At 47.4% G+C, this 13,985-nt stretch overlaps 1 protein-coding gene across 14 annotated transcripts in view; it reads right to left on the reverse strand.

Annotated features, from left to right (window-relative positions):
* COL6A3 (collagen type VI alpha 3 chain) overlaps nt 1-7,392 on the reverse strand; it is a 107,722-nt gene extending 100,330 nt beyond the window's left edge. For 11 of the 14 annotated variants that reach the window (XM_081189530.1, XM_081189529.1, XM_081189539.1 and 8 more), the window contains exon 1: nt 7,219-7,392. The gene's annotated coding sequence lies outside the window, so the exon portion shown is untranslated. The remainder of the gene's footprint in view (nt 1-7,218) is intronic. The other 3 variants (XM_081189532.1, XM_081189533.1, XM_081189531.1) reach the window with 1 other exon arrangement.
* Nucleotides 7,393-13,985: the final 6,593 nt, after the last annotated feature.

The raw sequence follows: 13,985 nt of genomic DNA on the forward strand, positions 1-13,985 counted from the left end.
TTAAAATTTATTTCAGTGATCTCCATAAGCTTTGTGGCAACTCCCGTCTACAAAGATTGTGACAGTTCTCTTAGAATCAAAGAGTTGGAGAAGGCCTAGTCGCAACCTCCTGCTTCGACACACAGGAAAGCCTTCAAGTCTCTGCTGGAAGATGCCAGGGGAGGAAGAGACCACAGGGCCTCCCAGGAATTGGTTCATTTCTCCAATCTACTTTCTTACAACTTAAACCCCTTTAATCTATTCCTACCCTCTGAGGCAGCAGAGGACAAGTCTTTGGCCTTTTCTGTGTTACAGCCCTTCAGGACTCAGTGTTAGAAAATCAGATATATAATCTTGGGGACCAGACAGCTTGAAAGTCGTATTTTTCAAGACAACTTTCGTATTTTTCAAGACAACACACACACCATGCCACCTCAGGCAGCCTTAGGCTTACCATGGAAAGGCAACTATGCCCAGCTGTCCTGACTGTGGAGATCACACCATATTGATTTCTCACATAAACACAGCCCAACACCAGGAAAAATGTATAAGGGACCATCCCTCTAGTCCCACTCCTTCCCTCACACACAGTAGCTGCGCGCATGCTGACCACAGGCACACGTGCATCTCTCACTTGCTCGCTTGCTCACTCCTGTATGTGCACTTCATTCACACGGACACTTCTTTCTCTCTCTCCCTCTAGCCCTCTCTCTTACAGACCACGTATTCACAAGCAATCTTTCCTCACAGACCACACATACATAAGCAGCCCTCCGTCCCACGCATGCAGGCAGCAGCCACACATCTCCCCTTTTTCAGGCATGGGCATCCACAGGATGGCAAAGAGATGTTCATGTAAACATTGGAGCATGCTAACTGGTAAGTTTTGCCTCACAACTCAGATTCTAAAGATGCTAGCAACTTTCTTGAAGGAAGGAAGGAAGGAAGGAAGGAAGGAAGGAAGGAAGGAAGGGAAGGTAGGTTATGGGTGGGGTATAAATAATAAATAATAATTTATTATTATTATTATTATTATTATTATTATTATTATTATTATTATTATTCATCCTGGGAGCAACAGAGAAAGACTTTGCAGGTGCCATGGTACCTTGCAGTCACCAGGCTGGCAACACTGTAGAGCACCAGGTCCAAGGCAGAACCCCGTGGCCCCATTCTTGAAACCTCCCTTGTAGTAGATCAGAATTTCCAACAAGCTGTGGGTCCATATGACAGTCCTATAATCTAGCCCACATTTAGTTGGTTCAATAACCAAAATATCATGGGGGAATATATTACCCTTTCAAAACAAACTTGCAACAAATTTCAGAGCAGGAATTTGTTATGCAAAGGATATTATTAATTTGTGGTGTGGAAAAAGAAAATGGTTCCAGAACCAGACCTGATTTCATGCACAGGTTTTGCCAGTAATAAATCCAACAAAAAAGCAGTATATCTGCTTCCCTTCAAACCCCAACGCTTTAGAAATATATGGGACTCTATGGATCCAGAATGGATTGTAAGCGGCAACCTGGCCTTTGGGAACAAATATGTATGCCAACCAGCCTAGGTTTAATTGGTCCGCCACAACAAGAAAAGCCTGCCCTCCTTTTTTTGTTCACTGTTCTGTATATTCCCCCCACTTTCTACTTGTGGCACATTTGAGTCTGCGTTCTGCTGACCCCCCCATCTAACCCCTGCCCACCAAGACACATGCCCAGCCCCACCCACTTATGCAAAAAAGTGCTCTGTTATCTTTTGCATGGTATATCAGGGCATCTTCAGGCTCTAGGAGTTTGGGGAAGAAGAAAGTATTGACCCTCACCCACAACACTGGAGGGCCCTTAAGGGCAGAATGTGCAAGCATGCTTTGGTACTGCTTGGGGGGCCCAGTGTGGTGATGGGGGCACCACTGTAATTGTTCACCCTTTCTCCTAAGAATGAATGGCAGTTGTGTGTTTATATGTGTTAACCTCTGGGACACCATTGGAATGGGGATTAAACAGACTCCTGCTAATCCCACAGAAATCAGCAGGAGCCACTGAGAACTGACTCATAGCCCCCCTCTGGGTTCTGTTGGTTGGCCACACGGCAGCAGGCTCCCCAACCTGCAGGCTCTGACATGGCTGGATTACAACGCCCATCTTCCCTGACCACTGGCCATGTTGGGAGTTAAGAGTCAAAAGCAGGCTTCCTCAACCTAGGCCCTCCAGATGTTTTTGGCTACAACTCCCATGATCCCTAGCTGGCAGGGCCAGTGGTCAGGGATGATGGATATTGTAGTCTCAAAACATCTGGAGGGCCAAGGTTGAGGAAGCCTGGTCAAAAGCATTCTGCAGCGCCTTCAAAGAGTATGGCAGAGGCTTCCCCTATATGCACACTGGAAGATTCTGTTGTTGTCCCCCACACCATGGGATGCAGTGTGAGTGTGAAAGAAAGGAGCCTATATGCATACACTTGTAGGTGTGCAGGTCCCTTTCATGCTAACATTAAGCATGTAGACATCAAATCAGTGTACAGTGGTACCTCTGGTTGCGAACGGGATCCGTTCCAAAGGCCCGTTTGCAACATGAAAAGAGTGCAACACGCCACGGCATGCCTGCGCGGGTTGAGATTCACTGCTTCTGCGCATGTGCATGACATCATCTTGCGCTTCTGTGCATGTGCGAACGGCAAAACCCAGAAGTAACCCTTTCTGGTACTTCCAGGTCGCTGCGGGATGTAACCTGAAGGAACGTAACATGAGGTATGACTGTATGTGATGAGATGAATGGAGTGAATGAATGGAGGGTGAAAAAGTGACTAGCCCCAAAATGTTATAAGGGCAGAAGGGAATATCGAGAACAGGTAGGCAGGTAAAAGTTTTCCTCTGATGTGTTCTTCATTGTTCTTAAGCTACAGAGAAATCATTCCAAGAAAGCAAATACTAAAGCAAAGCAAATAATAGGTGTGGCTGCTGTCACTTGTGGGATGAGGTGGAAAGGACATTGTTCGGGCCTCCACAAACCCACCCACCAACTCAACAGGATCAAGTGCCCCAGGTCCACTGGTGAAGAGCCTCTTCAGCCCCCATGAGAGGTTCCCACTCCCCTCTCCGTAGCTGGGGGGCCCAGGGGGCCCCCACACCCCCAAGTCCTCTGGCACATGCAGAGGATTCAGGAGATGGAAAGCTCAGGCGGGAACACAAATTCAAGCCAAGCCAAAATCTCTGAATTGCCAATTTACCGGTACATATGTCAGCTTTTTTAATTTTGAACAAATTTTAAACCATAGACAGCCTGGTATTTCGACACTAAAGAGCCCACACTTGAAGAAATAAAAATCTGACCAGAAAGCAAGCAAACAAAATGAAAAATAATGATGTTCAGAGTAGTTTTAAAGTAACCCAGAAACAAAAATGGTTGTTAAAACTTGGCCAGTAATCAATCCCAGCAGTAAAATTTTTAGAAATTTCCATACGTGGGATAAGAACATCAGACCAAAAAATTGCAGCCCACAAACAAATAAGCTATGAATCAGCAAAGCCTGTGGGAAGGGGGAGAGGAAGGATTCCCTGGATCCTGGGCAAGGATGGCCAAGAGTTAGAGTAGTGCCTCTGGGGGAATCGCAGGGGTCCCCGCAGCTAAGCGTATCGTGTAAGGGGCCTATGAATCACCGCAGGGGAAAGAACCACAAAGAAACTGACAGAGCTTCTCTCCCAATGCCAGTGAAACCGCTGGAACGCATGGGATCTGAGCCATTCCTGCCTTAGTCATTGAGCATTGAGCCGAAGGTACAGGCAGGAAGCAGGGCTTGGCCAGGGATATCTTTCTCACCCTGGGGTGAGGAAGTGAGTGCTACTCAGAGAAAACGGCATAGGCTTCTCAGAGATCCGTCATAACAGAAACCTCCCAGAGCAGGAGCCCAGGTTTAGTTTTCATGCCCTTGGCAGTTAGTTACACAGTTATTGGTGACCTCCTTTCCACGTGTTTCTGCAACACTTTTGCAACATTTGTATATTAGCCTACAGTCAAACCTTGGTTGTCAAACGTAATCCGTTCCAGAAGCCCGTTCGGCTTCCAAAATGTTCGACAACCAAGGCATGGCTTCCGATTGGTTGCAAAAGCTTCCTGCACTCAGCTTCTGAAAAACGTTCGAAAACCGGAGCATTTACTTCCAGGTTTTCGGGAGCCGAAACATTCCAAAACGGAGCCATCCGGGAACCAAAGTTTGACTGTATTACCACTGCTCTCCTTTTCTGGAACACACTGAGCTACTAAATATATATATATGGGTCAGATTCCGTGCTTCCTTCATAGCAGCCTCTATAAAACCAGTCACAGTTACATAAAGTAAACTGCTATCCATTCATATAAGAGAAATAAAGGCTATTTTCTGCAGCTACTTTGGGCTGCGTTTGTTCTTTATTTTCAACTGAAAAAAGCTGCAAATATGGCAGAACTGGATGCTCACAGTGGTGATGTTGCATTCATCACACGAGAGGGGGGGGCAGTAGCTTTTAAGTGACAGGTCGGTCAGTCTACAGGGCCATGATAGTGCTGGCTTTGAATTATCTACAATTCATGGAAGCAGTGGGGTGGCGGGGGTGGAGTGCAACATGAGCTCCCCACAAGCAGAGTTCTTTGTGATTCCCTAGCTTCCTAATTAGGACAGTACTCTGTCACTTTTAAACTTCAGCAATACCCGAAGACACATTTTCCTCCTGCAGTATCATTATTTTCTCTGCTATAAATGTGACATTGGCAACTGGGATCCCAGGGGTGACATCACTATTATGTAAATATCGAAAGCAAAAATAAGCAAGCCAACTAATTTGTTGAAAGTTCCATTTTGCACACTGTATGCTGTGCTCGTTTACTTTGCAACCAAGGAATAGTTCCAAGAGAGGCACCAGGAATAAACGAACATCGCTCGTGGTGCATTTGGAGCTATGATCACACTCAGCATTTATAGAGCACTTCCAATGTCCAAAGTGCTTCTCATACAACCGTCATGTTAAGGCAGTGCCATATTACTCTTCCCATAATATATACTTCTGTTTGTGGAGCGGAGACTGACAGAGAGAAATGAAAGCTTTCATAAGGTCACCTTGTGAGTTTGTGACTGAAGTGTGACTACAACATGTGGGATAAATTTGCGTATCAAGAAATTGCTAACATTTTAAAGCAAGAGATCCGGATTCTGTACCTCAGCTCACTTGTTCCATTTGAACACAAGAGCAACGTTTTAGGGTGGGAGTCATGTAATGAGCCCTGGGAGCGGAAGCCTTGCACAAGAGCTTCCGCTTGTAGGATGGGGGCGTTCCCTCCTCTCCCTCCACCCGCATGTCCTCCAAACCTCCAGAAAAGTGCACAGGGAGAAAGGGGTTTGTTCCATCTTACAAGCTGTAGCGCTTGCACAGACAGAACATTAGTAACAGCATGAGGTGGAATGTCGCCCTTAGTTATTTGCCAAGGCCTTGTATTTGGCACCAAATCTGGCAGAAGTTTGCACCACCATTAAATTTTGATACCTTCATTTTGAAAAGGGTTGCAAAATACACATTAAGCTGGAAATCCTGCATTCGTACACTTACAGATTTACTGTGCAATCTCCAGCCTCACTGTTTAAAGAGGAATCTACCCTCATGCTGCTGTACATGTATAAGATTGCAACCTTAAAGGGGAATAATTTTGTAAAGTGGGCACAGCCTTGAATTTCACATTTTCAATTCATTTTAGTTCCATTGCAAACATTCCCAGAGAAGTACTTAGCTTAATTACGATTTCCAGCTTGAAGGAACCTTTAAGAGGAACAAAAGGTCAGCAGATTATTATCCCACTAACATGACTAGGTGTTGATGGGTAGATTTCTTAATACTTGCAGAGCTACATGGTCCCAGAGCTCAGTTTTTAAGGAAAGAAGAGGAGTTGTATTTAGTCTTTGCACAGTTAACAGAGAAGACCTGTGATCATAGCTGGAAGGGACCCCAAGGGTCATCTAGCTCCTTCTTTTTAGCAGCCAAAGGGTGTGTCCCTGTCCCACGATGAGACTTCCAAGTCCATTATGGAATATGAGGATTATGCTGAACCCATGTCCATGTGAGATCAGTGCCATGGAGGGATGGTTCATTAGGGCTGAAGGCTGAGATGAAGGCAATTCCCCTAAAGTGCCAATCCTTTAGAGATCCCTCCTGCGCCCCAGAACACTTCACAGAGACCCAAACAGTTCCCTGGTGCATTTTACTTAACTCTACTTTTCCCTCTACTTGTTGCTTCAGGCAGCCAGACAAGACACCATTTCTGCTCTGTATACACTGTTTGTGCCTTCTCTGGCATTGCACAGTCAAGGGTGAAGGGATGCCCAATCTCTGCCCTCTTTGGGCATCCAGGACTCCTTTGCATCCCTGTGGAGGCCAGCCCTAATAAATGCTTCCTAAAGGGCTCCGTCCTTCTGCCCACAAACCTTGGCCGCATCCTTGCTCTGTAAGATAGACCTTTTGGGTACTAAACCTGGCAAAGCCGCCTCTTAGGGAATCCTCTCCTGACTCAGGCAGAACCCGGCAGCTGCATCAAACAGCAGCCACTTGTCTGTCCGTGTATTTTGATTTGAATCGGCTTTTCCTGAGCAAATACCAACATTCCCCCCCCCCAGCACCTTCTCTCCTTCTGCAATCCAAATAACGTTAGCCTGATTCGAGAGCCAGTGTGGAGCAGTGGTTCGAGGGTCAGACCCGGGTCGAATCCTCCAGGTTCGAATCCTCCACTTGGCTGGGAAGTTTGCTGTGGATGACCCCGGGCCTCTCAGCCTAAGCTACCTCACAGGGTTGTTGTTCAATGGGGCGGGGGTGAGATCCATGTAAGCCACCTGGAGCTCCATGGAATCAAAGCTGGGATATAAGTACCATCAATAAGAAAATAAGTAAGCAAACCAACTAACTCACCAACCAACCTACGCAGGTCTCACACCTAGACAAAGCAGCCAGCAAACGCAGGGAAAATCAGACTTGACAACGGAAAGCAAAATCACCCGCGAGACGCAACTTCCCCGAGCAAATCTGATCCTCAAACTAGGAGATGCGTCGGAAGGGAGAAGGCGCCCGACCCGGAGGGCTGACTGGGCAGCCCGCTTCTCCTGCAGACCCCGGAGCTGCCTCGGTCGCCCCCCGCAACTCGCCTCCCGCCCTGGCCCCTCCGGCCGACCCACCCGAGCCGGCGCTCCGGCTCCTTCGAAAGCCCCGCGCAGCCCGATCAGGGCGCTTACCCCGAGGAAGCTCGACGCGGGACTGGCAGGAGCGGAGCGGCCGCGTTGCGCGCCGGACTCAGCTCTCCCTCTGGCCGCCTCTTCCCTGCGCCGCGCGCCTCTCTCGCGCCCCACTCTCTCTCTCTCGTCTCGGCGGCGCAGCGCGAGGGCGGCGCTCGGAAAATCCTGCCGCGCGGGCGGCTCTCGGCGGCGGAGGGGCTGGCGGGGGGGACGGGGGCGGGGGACGGGGGCGGGGGACGGCGCCGCCTCCAGCGATGCCAAAGGGGCGAGCAGCGGGCGGGCGGGCGGGGGGCCGGCCCAGGTCCCGGCTGCCCAGAAGCGCCTCCGTCCACGCCGCCCCGCGCACCCGGCGCCAAGCGGCGCCCAGAATCCGCGGGAAACGCCGCTCCCCCCCCCCCGCACGTGTTTCTCCTGTCAAACTTTGGTTTCGGCGCCAACTTCCTTCTGAATTCGAGACTCGGGAAAAGGAGAACGTGAGAATGCGCCTGAGGGAGAAGAAGCCCTGAACTCGAAGTTACCTTGGTTTTCTGTCAACGTTATATTACCCAGAACGTTGCTGGCGAGATCTCTCTGCCTGCGCGCCCGCAGCCATCAGTGCGCGGTGCAAAGCAGACGGAGAGCAAGGCAGCTCCGGAAAGAGGGCCGTCGGGGGGGGGGGCTAGACTGCAGGAAACGGGCCCTTCTGCTGCTTCGGATTGACCTCGGTTCGAGAGCCCCCCGTCATTCAGTCAGCCCGCAACCAGCCCGCATTTCACTTGCGCGCGTTCGAGTTCACATGCGCGCCTAAAAGTTTATACAATGAAAAGGGGGCAGGAAAGGATCGGGCGTCGGGGAGAAATGACCTGGGCAATCCCACCCCCCTCTGAGCCCTACGGGTTTGGAATAAACACGGTTTTGGCTTTTGGCGCGATCCCCAGGCCTACCGTAATAGACAAAATTAACATTGGAGGTGTCTTAATACATACGCCCTTTTGCAACAAAGTTCTGCAACTTTCACTTAGCTTGAGTTATTAAAGTGGCAAAAAGGGTGTTGCTGCTGCTGTCCTGCTTTTGCTGTCCTGAGATTAACATATTGCAGAATATGAATGTATGCACGTCTTAATTTGTCCCAGATAATATAGGTGGCCAATGAGTTTTAAATAGTGTTCCCCCGCCCCCAGGTATTTAACTTTGAAGCAGCTGAATCATAAAACTTTTAAATGGACTCAAATTAATTGAACTATTGTTTAAAAAGGAAACCTTATTTTCAGAAATGAAACCTTTGTGCACTCCGTTCCCATGGAGAGGCTGTCCTTGAGATATTGGGGTCCTGGTCTGCATAAGGCGAAAACCAGCAGTTTGAAGTGGGCCCAGAAACTGATGGGGAGCCAGTGCAGCCAGGCCAGCACTGGTGGGATGTGCTTAGACCACTCTGTCAGCCACCTGGACACCACCTGGACAAGTCAGCCACCTGGACACCACATTCTGCTCCAGCTTCAGTTTCCACACCACCTTCAAAGGCAGCCACATGTATAACATTTTGCAGTAATGTAACTTAGGGGCTACCAGAGAAGAGATGACAGGTGTTAGGCTATCCCTGTCGAGATAGAGGTGCAGCTGGGTCACCAGCCATAGCTGATAGAAGGCACTCTGTGCCACCGAGGTCTCTCAAACTTCAGTTCAGGGCTGAAAAGTAAGCAAATCACAAGTAAACAGAGATTGAAAGGTGCAATTGCCTAATTCCTAGCTTCCAGTCAGCCACAAAAGTGCATAGATGTTTTTACTCTGCTAAACAGGGCTTCGCAGCCTGAATACACCCATATTTTCACACACACACGGCACAGGTTTACAGTCAATCCCAAACCTATCTCCATCAGTGTGGGAGGACCATTTTGTGGTTCGCCTCAGATACCAAATTGTTGTGGGCCAGCCCTGCTTCAAGTGACAGTGATGGATCCAGAAGCTGCGTACCTGCTCCTTCAAAGGGAGTGTAATCCAGAGCAGGCCCCCTCCCATCCATCTGGTCTAGAGAAGCAGTGCCTCAGCCTAATGCATTACAGAAGGACCTAATCCCAGGTCATAGGTCTGGTTGGGATGCATGGTCATTGTGCAATCCAACACCTAATATTACATGGTAGAATTAGTACACAGAACAAATTATCAATTCAGCTCTTTTCGAAGACCTCTGTAAAGAAGCAGGTCAGCTAGCAACAGAAAGTATAGAGGGCAGAAGGGCTTCTCCCGGGGGGTGGGCAGCCTGGAACAGGAGTGGGGAACCTTTGACCCTCTAGATATGGCTGAGCTGCAACTTCCATCAGCCCCAGTAAGATGGCCAGTGGTCAGAGAGGATGAGAGATGCAGTTCAGCAGCATCTGGGGGGCTGAAAGCTCCCACACCTGCTCTAGAGTGTAGGCATTGCAACTAGCAGGGTCCCATTACACATGCCTTCAGCTGGGGGACATAATGCAAGACTTGGAGTGGGTTTGGGTTTTTTAAAGAAAGATTTTATTAAGACTTTTCATGATACATTGCAATAAAAGAACAAACTAATCTAAACAAAAACAAAGAATTGAGGAGAAAGGGGGGGATATAAAATTCTCCTTCACAGGGAGATCTTAGTTTGTCTCACACAGAGAAAGGTGAGCCCTCCCAACTCTCACCTGGGAGCTTTCATCTCTGAGCCTCCCATCCTGAGCAATCTTCCCTTCCGTGCCTCTCACACAGGGTCCTTCATCAACTAACCATCACCTACATCTGCATGTTCAGCACTCCTTCAACCAGGGTTGGGAGGAAATGGTGGTGGCTGCCCTCTAGAGTCTCTTGGCCTCTGCACCCACCCAGCGTGATTCAGAGTGAGCCCAGTTCTCTGTATGGTGGTCTCAGGTTCCCACTTCAACTGATGGGTAAGGTTATTTTGAGTCCCCCCCACACCCTTGTTCCCAACATAGATCTTCATTCACTCTTCCTTCCCTGGTGGGGGGAGCCATTTTGTGGTTTTACCTCAGGTCCCAAAATGTCTTGGGTCAACCCTGCAGGGGCTAGAACACTTCCTGTCACCAATAGGTCCAGAAGGATCAAGAGGAATGCATCCCATTTCCTGCTCCTCTGATGCAACCCATGGGCTACCTGCAGCCCCCGACTTCCTTCTGTACAACCCAGTTCTGGGCACCACAATTCAAGAAGGACACTGACAAACTGGAACGTGTCCAGAGGAGGGCAACCAAAATGGTCAAAGGCCTGGAAACGATGCCTTATGAGGAACGGCTAAGGGAGCTGGGCATGTTTAGCCTGGAGAAGAGGAGGTTAAGGGGTGATATGATAGCCATGTTCAAATATATAAAAGGATGTCACATAGAGGAGGGAGAAAGGTTGTTTTCTGCTGCTCCAGAGAAGCGGACACGGAGCAATGGATCCAAACTACAAAAAGGAAGATTCCACCTAAACATTAGGAAGAACTTCCTGACAGTAAGAGCTGTTCGACAGTGGAATTTGCTGCCAAGGAGTGTGGTGGAGTCTCCTTCTTTGGAGGTCTTTAAGCAGAGGCTTGACAACCATATGTCAGGAGTGCTCTGATGGTGTTTCCTGCTTGGCAGGGGGTTGGACTCGATGGCCCTTGTGGTCTCTTCCAACTCTATGGTTCTATGATTCTAACCCCCATACTTCAGTGTCAACCATACTGCTATGTCAAACAGAGGAGCTAGCAGGACTGTACAACTCAGTCACAAAGGATGGCACCTCAAGCATCATTCCTATATCATTCACATGCGCTCTGTGGTTGAGTCACAGAAGGGGACCATGTGACCCAGCCCCAGAGTGTGGTTCCTAGAATGGTGTTGGTTGAATCCCACGTGTAGCTGGCTGTCTTCTTGCGGGCTCTTCTGAGTTTCCTCTTGGCTCTTCTCTTTCTCTATCCAGCAGAACAAATGAAGCTGGTTGGAGGTGGCCAAGAAACCACCACAGCAAGAAACAAGGCCAAGCTGAAAGTGTGGGATGTGAAACACAAGAGCAGTCGAGTACAACATTCCTAGAGTGAAAATGTTTACACATGGGGAGGAATGTTTGTCCAGCCAGCAGGTAAACTTCCTGTTTCCTTCTGGGCTAGGACAGACATCCTCTGTATGTGATTAGAGGTGGGCATGGCCTCACCTGCGCAGGTAACGACAAAAGCACAGGGCAGAGCAGCCATCTCCCTCTTTGACTACATGCATCAAAGAAGCAACATCTGCTTAGCCAAAGATGCTGTCTTGGCCTCCAGCCAAGAGAGGACAAAAAAACTCTTCTTATGGAATAGTTTCCAAGTGTATGTTACTTTTCTAAGCTAAGTCTGCCTTCTGGGATCCTACTGTGAACAGAATGATATGTGAGTAAACCTTTTTTTTACTTTTATAGAAGACTGTGTTGTGTCTTATCTTTTATGAGGGTATAAGGGGGAAATACCAGAACAGTTATTATAGATGCTTTAGCGAGCCTGAGCAAACGCATCCATTGCAAGTTTATTTATTTTTTTTAATCATATTTTTTATTTGCTTTTTTCCAGGTATCAGGTTCGGATACATCATCATCATTAGCACAACAAAAGCATTTTTACAGAAAGAAAAGAAAAGAATTAGAAAAGAAAATATTCGTCTTTCCAAAACTTTTTTTCATGATCTATTGAACTTCCCCACATCTTCCGCTCCCTGCATTCTTTACAATAAAAATAACAGCAAATTATATCCTTGTTTCGTGCGTTTTTTATACTTTCATCTAATTACATTTTAGGTTTAGAGTACTTATTGTTAGATCACCTTTTATTTTTCATCAATCCTAAAAAAATTTTACTCTAAACATTGGTCTTTTCATAGTTATAACTTAATTTCCACCATTTTCGAATTTTATTTGCTAAAGCAAATTCAAAGTTATATGAATTCTCAACATTCATATAACTTATAGTGTTTTTGTAAATAGTCCTTAAATTTTTTCAAATCCTCTTCAATTGTTTCTTCGCCCAGATCTCGGATTCTGCCAGTCATTTCAGTCAGCTCCATGTAGTCCATCAGTTGCGTATGCCAGTCTTCCAGCGTGGGTAACTCCTGTGACTTCCAATGTTTGGCAATAAGAATTCTTGCTGCTGTAGTTGCATATAAAAAGAAGGTTCTATCCTTCTTTATTACCCTCTGGCCGACTATGCCCAGGAGGAAGGCCTCTGGTTTCTTGTGAAAGGTATACTTAAATACCTTTTTTAACTCATTGTAAATCATTTCCCAGAAGGCCTTCACCCTCGGGCATGTCCACCAGAGGTGGAAGAACGTTCCTTCAGCCTCCTTACATTTCCAGCATTTATTGTCAGACAAATGGTGTTTGAAGACTGGGAAAGGTTATGGACCACCGGCATAAAATTCACGGCATGTAGTGCCTTGAAAGAAAACATTATGAAAATGATATACAGGTGGTACATGACCCCAGTCAAACTTGCAAAGATATACCATCCATTGCAAGTTTAAAAAGAGGAATGTTACTCTGCTAAATTGTGGAACTTGTTAACACAAGTTGGAAAAGGATATAATCAGACAATGTATCCTCTCCTGTATCCCTGAACATTCCCACAGAAAGGAATCCCAATACAGTGGTACCTTGGGTTACAAATACTTCAGGTCACAAACAATTTGAGTAACAAACTCTGCTAACCTGGAAGTAGTACCTCGGGTTGTGAACTTTGCCCCAGGATGAGAACGGAAATTGCACGGCGGCAGCAGCAGGAGGCCCCATTAGCAAGGTACCACTGTAATCAGTTTCATCATGCAATAGTTGGACCTCCACAACAGCACAAGGACCTTTCCTAGGAAAGCTGTGTTAGAGACTGGGGTCCAACAGCCAGAAATGACTTTTTCAGCAAGGGACACCCTAGTACTTCCTGCTAGTTGGAACAAGGACCCCTCTCAAATAAGCGTGAATAAACTCAGTTGCCAAGATAGATAACCTGGACCTGGGAAGGGTTGAAAACACACACACACACACACACACACACACACACACACACACACACACACGGTTGATGCATTTCTCCAAGAATCCTGTTCATGTTGTCAGGCTGGACAAACTCAAGGGTAACCACAGAAACCTCATAAAAAGCTGTTATCAGCTCCTGAACAATTACTGTAACATGCTGTACATGGGGCTGCCTTTGAAAAGTGTTCATAAATGTCAACTGGCTCAAAGAGCTGCAGCCAGATGGTTGACCAGCGCTTGCCACTGGAGTAGACGGCTCCCTTGTTACAACATCTCCACAGGCTACTGGTCTTTTTCCGGGCATAATTCAAAGTGCTGGTTATGATCTATAAAGCCTATGTTGCTTAGGTCCAAGCTATCTGAAAGACTCTATTCCCTCATAGAGCCCCTTCCTGGGCTTTGAGATCTTTGTGGGAGGCCCTTCTTTGGATTCCCCTCCCCTCTCAGACACGCTTGGTGGGAACTTGGGAGAGGGCCTTCTCAGTGGTGGCTGCTCCCAGACATCGGAACTTTCTCTCTAGAGAAGCTAGACTGGCTCCCTCCTTGTTGTCCTTCTGCTAGCAGATGAAGGCTTTGTTGTTCCAACAGGCTTTGGGGAACTGGTGGCTTTTAATGAAAGGACTAGTGTGGTGCTGTTTGTATTGTGATAATCTGCATGTTTTTAATACAGTTTAGATACATAGATGATTTTAATTCAATCAGTGTTCAGCTGTATTTTAATTATTGTTTCCCTCCTATGTTTTTAGCCATTCTTATTGTGTCTGTAAGCCACCTTGAGTCCCAGCCAGGGAAAAAATATA

The sequence above is a fragment of the Podarcis bocagei genome, assembly GCF_964188305.1.
Source record: "Podarcis bocagei genome assembly, chromosome: 1".
In the NCBI taxonomy this organism is placed as follows: domain Eukaryota; kingdom Metazoa; phylum Chordata; class Lepidosauria; order Squamata; family Lacertidae; genus Podarcis; species Podarcis bocagei.